The sequence below is a fragment of the Culex pipiens genome, chromosome 2, assembly GCF_016801865.2.
Source record: "Culex pipiens pallens isolate TS chromosome 2, TS_CPP_V2, whole genome shotgun sequence".
Lineage (NCBI taxonomy): Eukaryota > Metazoa > Arthropoda > Insecta > Diptera > Culicidae > Culex > Culex pipiens.
This window is the reverse complement of record NC_068938.1, coordinates 142,800,927-142,806,259: the sequence shown is the minus strand read 5'-3', so window position 1 is coordinate 142,806,259 and position 5,333 is coordinate 142,800,927. Positions and strand designations below refer to the sequence as shown.

The window sequence follows — 5,333 nt, the reverse complement described above, 5'->3', positions numbered from 1 at the left end:
TCTATACTGGACCGGCAAAAAATATTATATCAGATCAAAAAGTGGACTGCGCTGCCCAACTCCCCCACCCCCCTGAGTGAAATGAAAATTGCATTTAATTTGATCAAGACCAGTACAAATTAGATAAGCCCATTTTGTTGTTTCAACTGCTTGGCCTTCGGCCACGCCACAGCGAACTGTAACAAAAAGCAAAAGATTGCGCCAAGTGCAGTGAACCACACCACGAAGGCCCATGCACAGGAGAGCTAAAGTGCGCTGTATGCAAAAACCCTCGCCACACGTTTGACAATAAATGTCCAACTAAAATCCAAGAGAACGAGATGTGTGGAAAATCAACTGAAACAAACACAGGAAAAACAAAAAAAAAACAAAGTGTAGACAATAGAAAACGTTTATATTACCCCAAGAGATGAATGCACAAAAACAGCTGTCAATAATTTTGTCAATAAAATTATTTTGAAAACAGGAGAAAACAACAGTGAACAATTCGAAATAATATTAACAAAAGTTTTTAGAAACATCATAATCAAAGTGGCTTTTGGTTTACCCCTTATCCTGTCCGAAAAAATGTTATTAACGCAATTTACAAACAGTGTTAAAACATCCTGAGTGGAGCGATGGCAACAACCCATAATAAAGAACAGGAAAAGAAGAAAATCTTGCAGTTATCTCTCGAGAGTAAACGAACGAAGTTGACTTTATAGCTGTCGGCCACCATTGCTAGTACCAACCACTAGTGTCTTCCTTTTATCTACAAGGACTTCGCCGCCCTGGGCTCCTGAGTGTATGAAAGTATGGCACGGAGCGAAGGCGCCGAATACCCATATTTACACAAAGAATTTTAGAGCGCCCGCCGCGGGATTCGAACCGGCGACCTCTGGATTGTGAGTCCAGTGCGCGGTCCGATTGATCCACACGGGCGGGACAGAGAGTTCTACTTTTAAAATATGAAGAAAATTGACTAAAAAAATATACTGCTTTGTGAAAAATACGCAAACGTGCCATTGTTTAAAGGAAACCGTTTAAATTTCGCTTGCTAAAACGTCTGGTGCGATCAAAGTTGAGCCTTGATCGCTACCGATATCGGTAGTGCCGACCAGCACTCCAATCACATTGTCAGCTCAAAATGTGCTAGACCAAACCGAGTTTTTTTTTGCCCTCCTCAAATTCCGCGCCCGAAGTGGCAATTGAAAATAACGTCAGCACCCACGAGGTGTTGGGATACGGGATCGATGCGATGATGATCGTCATCATCGTCTTTATCATTTGGCGCTGGAGACGCAATGTGCGTCGTTTGCGAGAATCTGAGTCGGTGGCCACGCGGCTGGCCCGACAATCGGCATAGACTTAGCTACCATAGAAGAAGTTAATAAAAGTTAGTTCGATTTAGACAGCGAAGTGAACTGTGGAGAAGTTGGTTGGCTGGTGAAATCCCTACAGCAAGATGATCACCTTGCTTCCTCGACGGTTACCCGCTGAAAGAGGCCGACCGCTGACTCTATCCCGCGAACTGTCAGATCCGTTGGGCTGCGTCCGTACGCTGCCACTCGAAGGCTGCGTCTAGTACGCAACCAGATCGAGGGGGCTATTCGGGCCCACACATCTTCCCCCTTCTCTAAAATAATCAACACCTTAATAAGTTATGATTACGTATAATGTTGACGCTTATACACAAACATGTATCTTGATAAGCACCAACTCGCAAATCACTAACAATCCAAAAACCTCGCCAAAAATACTTTTTCTATCGGACTCAACAGACATACTCTCTCTATAGAACAGACAAGAGAGAGAGAAAGAGAGTCAAGGAGGCTCTCACTAATTGATTAATTTCCCCAGGTAGTAACTTTGCCATTCCTGTCCTCGGTTGACTCGGACCCGCACACGTCGGCGACACCTCTCCCCGCCCTCACCCTTACCGATTTTATAATTCCCAGGAAAAGTGCGCAACTCTAACAAAGCACACCTCTTATTAAGTCCTCGGCCCTGGTTCCATATGCATTTGGACTAGGACGTTATCATGCATGACGATAGCACACAAGAGCATCAATTTATGAAGGAAGGTCAGGGATAAGCAAGTCCGGTAGCAAGTGCGCTTCGGACTATGACGTCACCGTTTGGTGTTTGGGGCAGGTCAAGGCCAAGGGGTTCAAGCGGGAAAAAGACCTCTCACCTGGGGATGATACCCGGGGCATAGGTAACGAGACCTCCATGTTACTCATCTTGGAAACTAAAAAGTTGCTGGTACTCATGGGCTCCGAATACACCAAATCCACACATAAGGTCCCAGGCGACTCTAAGTACAGCGCCCGGGTCCAAATGTGAAAAACAACAATGGAAATTTCCACTTACTTGATCGTGGGAAAAGTCCAAAGATCACTTAGTAGTGGAAATTTCCGATACCTTTGGAATGTCCACGCGCTCGCGGTTTTTGACCGGAACCAAGGTCACTTCCCCTCCAATTATTGAGAGAACCGATATTTTAGTACAAAGGAGTGGGGATTGAATTCTAATCTCGACCTTAGTATAAATAGTGATCAAAAGAACTCCATCATTAGTTATTCAGTTATTGAGTTATTCAGTTATTGGGTTATTCGGTTATTCAGAAATTCAGTGGTCAGGTGAATCAAGTAGGCTAGTTCTGATCCTTGAGTTGTGGAAACAGTAGATCCTTGAAATTGTCAAACGGAAGTTGTGCTCTAATCGTTGAATTATACAAGAAGAGATCTGACCGTCAAATTGTAAAACGAGAATTGTGCATCAATAAAGTAAAAGAGGAAGTAAGTGTGAAGTGAAGTGTGCTAAATCACCGAAAGTATAATCTCACACCCAAACGACCCCTCGGAACGAAGGTCCTGGCTAGAACTATGTTTGTTATGATCCAGAACTTGCAGAAATTTAATTGCTGCAGTACAGACTTTGCAGAGAATTTGGTGACCCTTTCATCAAACGTCAAAACAGCCAACTTTGTAGGCGACTTGCTCGCCTCGTGGTTCTAACCTTTTCCGCTTTCGCCACTTGAAGCGGTCAAATTTACCACGACCCGGGAAAACCGGCCTAATCAATAATTCTCTCACACCAAAAACATACCTTATTTGCCGGCCAGCCCAACCGTCCCGTTCTTTTCTTACGCACTTCTTTTACTTTAACGCTGGGGGATTCCTGGAAACCAACTTTTGAGGAGAAAAAAAAACATTCCTCCCGGCAGGATCGCCATTTTGGAGAAGTTGGTTGGCTGGTGAAATCCCCACAGCAAGATGATCACCTTGCTTCCTCGACGGTTACCCGATGAAAGAGGCCGACCGCTGACTCTGTCCCGCGAACTGTCAGATCCGTTGGGCTGCGTCCGTACGCTGACACTCGAAGGCTGCGTCTGGTACGCAACTAGACCGAGGGGCGCCAAAGATATGCGTCGGTGCTCGCGACGCCCGAGACGCCATTTGATTTTGCCGGGGCCGATTTTTCGAAAAAATGCCAAACTTTGAAGGTCTGTACCGAGCTCCAGGATGCTCCAAACTTCAATGTTATATATACCAAAAGATGCGCAAGGATCTGGCCTACACGCCAGTGATGTTTTTGGTAAACGCATTGGTGGCCAAAACGCCTCAAAAAGTGACATTTTTGAAAAAATCTTTTTTTACGGGTTAAATCCCATTTAAAATTGAAGGGCGGAGCGCCAGCTCTTGTTACGCCCAATCAAGCTCATATTTGGGATTTAGGCTCAGTATGCCCACCGGAACAAACCCCTGAATGCCCGCCAAAAAGTCATTTTTGTTACATCCTAATATCACAATCCCTGCGGGAGCGGGACTAAAAAGTGTTAGTTTCTCTTCTTACAACGTCAATATAAAAAAAAAACCTTAGACATTTAAACATTTATCATCTTGATATTTTTATCTGCACTGACAAAATATTCCCAACAGAAATCGATAAACTATCGAAGTTTGACATCCTGATTCGTATAATCAAGATCAAGATCAATAGCACTTGTAAGAGCAGGTTTGACAAAATTATGTTCACTTCATGAAACGCCGAAACTAATTTTAAGCGACAATGAACCATCTTTAAAATCTAGAAGTTTTTGGAATGTTAGCAGACTTCAACAAGGGTGGATCGAGCTGTCCAGTGGCACAAAAAGCAACGTCAGGCAAATAATTGCAAACAATTAAGTAGCGAGTCGGCAACCAAGCAGGTTATGCTCCGTTGTTTGTAGACGTAAACATAGAGTAATATAAATTAAGTACTCTCCCGAGAAATTCAGCGTTTTAAAATGTAAGAGATATCACGTCACCATATGCGCAAGACCTTGGTGGTGGATACCGCCCTAGTAAGAACGAGCAGTTGCTACAATGTTGCAACTGCGCGTTCAGCGAGGATCGATTCTCTTTCATTCCCGGATCGTCGCGAAGGTTACATCGTGGATTATCATTTAATTGATTGTAGTTAATAAAATGATTTTTTAAAACTCAACCCGCGTCACGGTTCCCGTAATTGGTATTTTAGGTCACGTAGGCCCTCGACTGTGAGGGCCTGCATCTACAAGTATACCATAAAGAATTGGCAAATGATAAACAGAAAAACACGATTTGTTACAGCAGTATTCATTGGTAAAACAGAGGGGAAAAGCATTGAGAGATACGAGAATCAAGAGTTAATAAAATCAAAATCAAATGGTGGATAATAAACAGAAGATTCTGTGAAGAAGTGCGAATCAGTACAGCAAAATAAAAACAGGAGATTGATGGTAGTTGAAAAGGAAATGAAGAGAAAACCCTTACTGCGACGTTCAGCTACATCCACAACAGTTGACGCAACATACTGCGAATCAAAACTATACCGTCTACAATCACAAATTACTTCCCTTTCCCACATTGACGCGCCCCTTTCTTCTTGCCGTCTCGACTCTGACCCTCGCTGGTCAAAGGTTTACGAGCCGTTTCCACAGGCCACCAGCTAGGTTACACCTTGTCATCATGATGACTAAACCAAGCCAACGTGGAGGTAAGAAAATAGGACACATGCAAGGAACCAGAGCCAAACTGTTTTGACCAAGATGATCTAACAGCACTACGGATGTAGTTGGGCTCCTTCCGGGATGTTCCTCGCCTGGGCGTCAACCGAAAAGAAATCATCAGTATCATACACCCTTGACCTGCCTCTACAAATTTGCCCAAGACCGAAAATGTGTTCTTAACAGACTTCTTGTTGCTGAATATTTCAAATTTTGGTATGAACAAAAAATACTTTCTGTTCTTCAAATTTACCAACATTATTTCAATGCGTTACCCCACTCGAAAATCCTCGATGAGTGTGTCACCACATTCCTGTTCTTC

At 43.5% G+C, this 5,333-nt stretch overlaps 1 long non-coding RNA gene across 1 annotated transcript; it reads left to right on the top strand.

The window, feature by feature from the left end:
* The first annotated feature begins 6 nt into the window (after window positions 1–6).
* On the top strand, window positions 7–2,134 carry LOC128093184 (uncharacterized). The gene is made up of 2 exons (XR_008212305.1): window positions 7–210; window positions 315–2,134. It is a non-coding gene; the product is annotated as an uncharacterized LOC128093184 (long non-coding RNA).
* The last annotated feature ends 3,199 nt before the right edge of the window (window positions 2,135–5,333 follow it).